Here is a 9,138-nt window from a genome sequence, read left to right as displayed (position 1 = left end):
TCATCAAACTTCCCCCACTCACTCTTCTTTGGGTTTTGCAGCAGCACTACGGTCCCATGAAATCCAGAGTCCATTTCTGGATCTACATAAAGCACAACTATACATAAAGTTTCCTACCTTTCTCTGCCAATTTGTTTCACTGCTGACTCACAGAAGGACATCCCAGGCGTTTTAAGACTGCATTTGTAGCAACTATGCCAGTAGTCAAATCTAAGCTGCTCCTGAGTAGTATGTTGTAGTTGCAGGGTGCCTAGTTTAAATGCCAGCATTCAGGAAGTAGTTTCCAAAAGAAAAAATAAAAAAGTCTGAAGTGCTGATCAGCAAATTTGATACTGAACAGCTTCCCTCATGGACACCGATATCGGATCGATCATTGTGTACCCTCCACAATCCAAAGTTCATTCCGTCAAATTCGGCAACAGAAAATAATCAAAAGCTGCTCTTAGGTTCCGTACATGTTCCTTGATGGATGACTACTAGACCTCTCATTTGCAGAGAGCCTTCAGTAGAAGACAAATGTGAATGGCCACAAACACTGCCACATCTCTTCCCTCCCTTCTTTCTTTATTTTCATGCTTCGCGAAGCAATAAAATATTTGTAGATCCTCGATGCGCAATTTTTTTTTTCTGCAGTAAACTGAGCCCTAAAAAATGCAATTAGTAACTCAAGTATCTTAAGTTTTCTGCATAGGAATGCAATTTCCATTACAGGAAGACATTAACAGAACCCTGGCTGACTGGTACCTTTGAATACAGCCGTCCCACTATCCATACCATCTGTGTTGCAAGCAGAGTTCATAATGTCTGAATTGGGAAGAGTTCAGTGTGTGAAATATGGAGGTTAGCTTTCATCAGGTAAATCACAAGTTGTTTACAAAGTGGAGTAGGAACAAGAGAGCATAAATACGGTGGAGTGGATTTTGGCCTGAAGTTCACATGTTTTTTCCTTCAAAAATGAACTTTATGTATTTTCTCACCTCTCATGCTTTCCAGGCTATAACTTGCCATGAGTACAAGCAACAGACATCAGCTTTCCAGCACCAAACACATTATCTGTCAGGCAGATAAGCCATGACAAATGTTTCTCCTATTGTAAAACGGAAGTTAAAGAGTAAAAAAATCACAAAACAGAACTGAAAATTTGATTCTCCACAAGCTCAGAAGTGTTTGAAGATGTGGAGCACAGTATGTCTGAGCCCTTTAGATGCCATATTACTAAGCAATATTAAATGTCTATCTGTATAATAGCTTCCCTCTTACGGTATTGCATTAAGGATGATTAGCTATTCAGACCTTGCTGTAGGTTCAAGAAACACATTTGCAACATTCATCATTGGTGTGCAGATAAGCAGCAGAATATTTTACCCAAATGTGGTTTGTGATCATGGAATATGGGATAAATACTAAAAATAATGCCATTTCTCCACCTCCATGGCTGACCCGATGAGATATGTGCATGAGATAAGGCTTTGTGTCATCACTGTTTATGTAAATTTTGTTCTGTGGCTGGTAAGGGAGTGATACAGTTTGCTGCTTCACAGAGAAGAAGTTATTCAAGCGTAGTTCCATTTTCAGCTCTCTAAGAACATGGCACACAAATGGCATTTTCCAGAGGTGATTTGTTTAATTTCCACGTTTCTGCTTACGGTCAAAGCTTTAAAAAGGACAGTATGGATTTGCAATCTAAATTCCTGTAACAGTTGCACACAAAATCTTTCAGTGTTGCATTTCATACCCAACCTAAAACGTACCTGTAGCTTCTGTTAGCATTAGACCTTATTCGCTTGGTCAGAGATCAGTCCATTCCAACCAAGCATTTTGAAAACTGCTACCATGAGACAAGTAACCAAGCAAAACACTATTTCTCTGCTGCCATGTGACTCATTGGCATATGGGTGCAGTCAGCTGGTGGCTGTCCTGGTGCCATTTGATATTTCAGTTGAGGACAGTGGAGGTGATTCTTCTTATGTTTGTGTTCCTGAAATCAAGTCTGTGGTACCACAGACGTTCAGTGATGTGCCCAGCCCTGGAGGTGCCCAAGGCCAGCCTGGGTGCAGCCTGAGCTGGTGGGGGGCAGGGCTCATGGCAGGGGTTGGGGCTGGGTGGGATTTGAGGTCCCCTCCAACCTAAGCCATCCTATCAGCCTATGTATGCACTCCAGAGTGAAATGAAGATGACTATTGCCATGCATACAAGAGTTCATTAAAAACAGGAATAATTTTACTGTAAGTTTGAAAATCACTAGCTGGATATATAAGTTGCACATTTAAGCCGAAGCACTCAATCTATTTGGTTAAAACCACAGACAAAAGTAGAAATTGAAGCTGATTAACATAAGATGTACCTGCACTGGGCGAATAGTTTTGTTTCAATACTGCACAACCAACTTTGACGCTTTGGGCACTGAAATAAGCGTTGCTTCCTCCAGGAACTGCTCTCTGAGGTGTTGTTCCTGAACTGCTGTGCCAAAAAAAGTATTTTCAATACACTGAATCTAGTTCAAAGTATTCAACAGCTTCTGCTGTCAAGTCAGTAGTACCAGATTGAGTCCCAGTTTTGCCAGGAAAGCCTCAGTTCTTTGAACCAATACTCTTAAACATTCTGAGCAACTGAAATGCAAACGTAAGCATTGGCTTGTGGAGGAATTTTCAAAACAAATCATATTGGCTACTGTTTACATTAACTTTTTTTTTTTTTTTAAATAAGGAAATGTGAGAATAAAAAAATTACTCTTATATTTCACTTAAAAAAAAAGACAACTAATAAGTCACACCGTTCATAACTCTATACCATAAAATGAAGGGTAGGGAGTTCATACCTCCCATCTGCTGGATGGCACCTGCTGGAGGGCAGTGGTTGGGTGCACCTGGGAGCACCTTACCAACACATTCAGGCTGCTACGTGCACAGGTTTTCACTATGTGGGTGTCACTGGGTGTGCTGTTTGTCATTTCTTGATACCAGAGGCTGTACACCCGTGTTTGGAAACTGCTATCGTGCTCCACCTGCATTGGAAAGGTACAGGAAAAGCATTCTACTGCTTGACTGTGTTGATACAGTGAGGTTAATAGGCAGTGTATTTTAAAAAAAGGAAAGAAAAAAATGTTCCAACATAGGAGAAAAAAGAAAGAGCAGGTTTCGTACCCCAGTTGCTCAGTGTATCAGCAGATGCCTTGCTGCACAGTGAACAGCTTCCACAACTGGCTTACAGCCTGTGGAAGGACTGCAGGACCAACTGTGGCTGTTGCCACCTTTCACGCTGTATGCAAGCTGCTATTTTTCTTCCTCCTTTTCTCTGTCCCCAGAGGGGCCTTACTAAAGACTTAATTTCCCTTAATTACACCCCAAAGCAGAAGTAAAATCAAGTGCGCTTGGCGGTAGCAGCTTGCCACCAAACCACCATTGCGTTGTGCTGGGAAGCAGCTCAGACAGAGCAAAACTGCATGAAGCGTGCGAGCTGATTCCCACCCCACCTGCAGGGCGAGGGCCTGAGATCTCAGGGACTGGGTGCCACCTGGCCTTGGTGCACCCCATGGGAACACGGGACATATAAGCAGCTCGCTGAGCCAGGCAGGAGCAGCCAAGCCCAGGTCTCGTGTGCGGTAATCCTGACCGCCGGGCATATTCCCTTCCTCGCAGCCTCTGGGCCACGCACAGCTCATGTCAAAGCCTGCACAGGTTGTGTTTTTCACGTTCAGTAAGAATTGACTCAATTTGTGCCAAGACTTTCAGGATTCTCCCTCCCCTGTCCCCCCATGAGTTATGTTTCCTTGAAAAACCACAACCCTCTTTAAGTACCTTAGAAATGCACCATAAGCATTAAGCCAATGCTAGACAATAATAAACGAGTAAATTACATGCCAGGATGTGCCGGTGATAATGTTTTCCACTGAAGATGGGAACAGTGACATTTTCCAGTACGGCAGCAGACCCGTGCCCCTGCAGCCCTGGTTGTCACCACGCCTGGAGGCACCCAGCTGGTGGCACCCATTGGGCACACATGGAGCTGCACACTGGGGGCAGCCAGCCTGTCCTTGCTGACTCCCAAATCCATCTTCTCTTGTCTGCGTGCCTAAGAGGAAGTCACGTGTGTGGCACGAGCCTGACCCAGAAATATCGCAGGGAGCAGGATATTTTGTGCGAATAAGGAAGGGCAGGGTCTGCAAGATGAATCACTGAAACCATAATTATCCTGAGGAAAAGCCTTGGAGGGTGGATTACCAGTGATAACTGCCCCTTCCAAGGTAACAACAATGTGAGCCGTCAGCTCTTCTCAGCAGTGAGGAACGCTGAATGCTTGAGCACAGACCATAAAAATAAGAATTATGGAAGCTCGTAAAGAAGAGGTTGGCCAAGAGGCATCCTCCACTGCCCAGCCGCTCTGATTGTGGCTCGCCATTGTTAGAGTCTGCGACAATAACTGCTCCAAAAATTATTTTTAGCGTGCCTATAGCTTTCAGCAAAATAATACAGGGACAGACAGTTGCTATAAAGACAGGAAATAAACTTTAGAGAGTACTTAGCTTCTGGTGGAGCAGGGCAACTGGACCGCATAGCTCCTCAGCATGCATGGCAGCCTCAGATAAGAGGAATCCAAAACGGCCCTTTCTTTCCTTGCCTCCCTCAGCCCAGTTGCAGGATAACAGCCTGGAATGCTCTTGCATCACCCACACCTGGAGCATCGGGGCTGGCAGAGATGTGAGCCCAGCCTCACAACAGCCTGATACAAGGGGAGCAGCGTAAGGCCTCGCTCCCCTGCAAAGCAGCAGTGAAGTTGCTCACAGCCCAGCTGCAGGCTTGCTCTGCTTTGGAACACCTTTGCTGAATGCTGCTGGCTGCCCCGGTGTCAATCAGAGCCTGTGGGGACACAGCTTGGTGCCATTCAGTTCCCCTCCAGGCACCAGGAGCTGCTCCAGTCTTTCCTCAGCTCCATTCCTGCTCCTCTCTTGGGCAGCCTGGTAAATAAAGCTGAATTTAGAAGGGCAAAAGGCAGGGAGCTGCAGAGGCAAAGGACTCTGTGCACAGGGTCTGTCTGTGCTCACTCCTCACTTGGCTCAGGAGGAACTTTGCCTCCTCACCTGTTCTGGGTAAGGAGCTGAATGCTTGCCAGCAGCACAGCCTTGAAAGTGAAAGCACCTGCTGAGAGGCAGAGCCCAAGAGCTGCCCAGGCACTGCTCTCACCCTCTCAGATGCTGAAGACTCAAGCCTGCAGTTACCACGAAATTCTTGTGTCCTTCTCAACAGAAAGCCAATTTGCGGAGTAATTGTAATTATGCTAAAATAAATAAAAGTGTTTCCTTGTCCTAGCTGTGTGTGGATGCCTTTCCATCTCACTGCTCCTGATTATGAGAAAGAGCAAACACGACGCCTGCAATTCACCATTACTAAGATTGTTAACAGCTTTCTGTACGTGGCCACAACTTCCGTCTCAGCTGGGCAGTCAGCGCCCTGCCATTCTTCCCACATGCCTTCCCCAAGCTCTGGATGTCTGCTGTTGGAGATGGGTCCATCAGCACTCAAAGGGTGGTCTGGGGGAAGGCGAGGTCAAATTACTTAAACATCCTTGAGCTGCTTTATTTGCTTGTTTAGCTGCAGAGGGAGTTCTCTCCTGGCCACAGTAACATCCCTCGTCTCTGTTTTTAATTTAAGGTTTAACAGAAAGATTGTCATATTTCGATGTCTGCAAAGCCAAAAAAAGCTGCCCAGCCTCAGCCCTTCAGCTTGGGCTCAGTCATGCTGCTCAGTGACAGAACCGGTGTAAAACACGTTATCAATGTGACCAGATCAGTTTCCTCTATGGTGGAGTTGTTTTCAGCACACTGTGATGTGTATTACAGAAGCCAAAGATATAAATGATCAACTGGAAGCTTGATTTTTCCTTGTGTCTAAATTAGGAGAGTGAGTAATTGCTGCAGCAATCACAAGCAGAGCCTGTTTATCAATGCCGGTGAATAATTGGCTATTAAACAATAGTGTACTTTGCCTTTGAAAATTCACAACACTCCAACAGGAAGCACGCTGCCAGCGTTATATGAGTCTGATGATGGATGAGAGGAGTGGCAGGATTACAAATGCAGTTTGGGGACAAGCACTCTGACATGTCTCCCCAAAATCATCCCTGTGCTCAACTCGTTATCCACTCTGCAAGGATAAGCACACAGTGGGCTTAGATTACAGCATCTGAAGTCACAGGGCCAAAATAGAACAAGTCTGACTGTGATCAATCACTCCCGATTGCAGGCAGCCAAGCACTGTACCTAGAAACCACAGGCAGGAGCTGTCTCTTGTTTTGTTTTTGTACATGTGTCTGTCTGCCACTAGGCCACTGCTCTGACCTCACCCTTTGTTCACAGCAGCATCTGGCCCTGTTATCTTCTTACGCTCTCCCATTTTCCGTGCCAAGCCTATCCTCTTCCCACCATGCCCTTCGTCCCTTCCTTTGACAGCTCTGGATCGAGTCCCTGTCCTAGCATATTGTCCTCTCCACCCAGCTATACCCACCCCTCATCTTCACCTGCTTTTCAATGCCACTACTGAGTTTCTTCCCCCTCCTGGCCGTCCCTGGGCTCACCCAGCCATCTGCAACTTTCAGGACCTTCCTGTGTCCCCTTCCTCTTCTGTGCATCATCATTATTCTGAGTTCCCTGGATCAGCAACAAATGATCACGGGTTCCCTCCTCTCCCTACAGCTTCCAAGCCCTTTCTCTCTTGTTTGTGCTTCTGTTGTTTGCCCAGCCTCTTTTCATCCTCTATGCTAAGGCCTTTTCCTCCTCCCAGATTTCCACTTCCACTCTTGGTGGTGTCAGATTCTGACTTGACAGCTCAGTTTCCGACAACGGCATGTCTATTTCCTTGTGCCTTCAGTTGACCCGTAGCCCTTGTTTGACTCTTTTGGTGACTCTGGAACTGTTAATCTATGTTTTTCATCTACAGTCTCTCTTTGTCACCTCTCCACTATGCAAATTCTCCCTCTGGTCACTGCTCATTCAGAAAACACAATCAGTTTTTCTTTCCTCTTCTTTGTGGGCCTCTCCTCCCTGTCCTTTTCTCCATTTGAAAATTCCTGTTTTATTTCAAGCTGAATTTCAGTCCAGTCTAGACTACCTACCCACAGGCTGGCCAACTGAATGCTCAGCTCACTTTTTTTCCATTCTAATGGCATTAGCATAGCTACAAACTCATTCTCCCTACCTCTCCAAACTGTTACCTTCCCAACTAATTAGCTCTAAGATCCAGCTGAATCTGAAGAAGTGTATCTACAGCTCCCACTGATTCAGCTCCAGCCCTTTTAAACACTTTCTCCTCCTGGCTCTCCTGTTCCCTCAAGAAATATAAGCTGGCTGGTTTCTTTGTCTCTCTGCTAGAGCTCTGGTGAGTTCTCCCTTCCCAAAGGACCATCTCAGCTTTCTGCACAATTCTATTTTAATTATCCTTAACCATTTCCAACCTCCAATCTTTCTCCTAATGCCCAGTTTATTATTCCTCTCCTACAAATGCAGTTTAAGACTACTGATGATTTTCTGCATAGAATCTTAAGAAATGACAGCCTTTCCCAATTATGCACTTAGAATCACAGAACCACAGAGGCTGGAAAAGACCTCTGACATCATCTGATCCAACCAACCACCTACCACCAATACTGCCCACTAAACCACATCCCTCAGTGCCACATCTACATGTTTCCTGAGCACCTCCAGCCATGGTGACTCCACCACCTCCCTGGGCAGCCCATTCCAGTGCCTGACCATTCTTTGGAGAAGTTTTTCCCAAACTGAACCTCCCCTGGAGAAACTTGAGCCCATTCCCTCTTGGAGAAGCTCTCACCATGTGACACCTTGGTTAGACTGCCAGCCTTACTCTTGGTTTCCTTTTTACCCCTCATCCTTTACTTGACAACATAAATTCACAATGCAGCATTGGTTTCCTGATGCCAAGTCTGTTCATTTGGCTTAGGCCAGTGAGCTCAGCTGAAACCAGTGAAGCCAGAACCACAAAAGTCCCAAGTCTTGTGGCATGTTTCTCATTTGTCTCCACCTCACATCTTCACAACTGTACAAATTATGTTAGGACTCAGTTGTCTTCTCTATCATTACATCCTCAACAATTCACAATATATATTTGATACCTTTAATTTACTGACTCCATCATGCTGTTTGGAAATACATAACTGGAAGATCGAGTGGATGTGTGCTAGTAGGCCTATGGTAGACAGATGTTCTTCAGGTGCCCTTACAAGTGACATTTCCAGAAGCGCAAATTAACCTATTCAGGTGTCTTCCATGACCATGCTTTTTGACAGATTAGTTAATATTACTTACGTAATTTGAAGAAAATATCAACTGAAAACCTATTTTGCCTTACAACTGTGTACAGGTAGATGGGATGAAGTTCCTGAGGAAGTCCCCTGCAGGGAAATAGGAAATATTAGTAAGAGCCCTGACCTCTGCAGTTCAACTCCCTCTCTTAGGGGCCACAGAATTCCCCCCAAATTTTCCTATTAACAAAGGCCGTTTGAACAAACTTGGCTGAAAAACAAAATCCAGTTCAGTACTTTTCCTTTTTTCACTCGCAGTGCTATTTTAAGAACAGTTTTATGGTTACAGTTTAGGCAATGCCTAAAACGGAAGGGGAAAAAGTTACAGTATGTTTCATTAGGTTTATGTGCCTTGCCCATAACTCTCTTTGACACCATGATATCACCATGCTCTCATGCATTTCTAGTGACACCTTGATATCAGCCGTGTAAAACTGCATCTCAAACATTTGAACAGGGGAAAAAAAAAAAAAGAGGGAGGGGAACTTCATTTTGAAAGAGTATTATTTTAATTACAGCTATAATTTTAGTGATATGAATCTCATCCACTAGTGAGTCTCAACAGTTCTTCTGTTAGATCTGTGAACGCATCCAAGGTCAATCTTCATCAGAACAGAAAGTAGACCTGTGTCCTTCTGCGCCCTCCTCCCCACCATTCCACTTTCTCCACCCTCTCTCCTTCCTGCCATGAACATGAGTTTGCTTCCCCTGATCTCCACATGATTTCCTCATGCTATTTGTTACCCCTTCCCATACACAATTTTTGTGACCTCGCCCTGTGCACATTCGGGGAATGGACAACACCCTTGTTGTCCACGCTGCTGC

The sequence above is a fragment of the Lagopus muta genome, chromosome 11, assembly GCF_023343835.1.
Source record: "Lagopus muta isolate bLagMut1 chromosome 11, bLagMut1 primary, whole genome shotgun sequence".
NCBI classification, from domain to species: domain Eukaryota; kingdom Metazoa; phylum Chordata; class Aves; order Galliformes; family Phasianidae; genus Lagopus; species Lagopus muta.
This window is presented reverse-complemented; position numbering follows the sequence as displayed.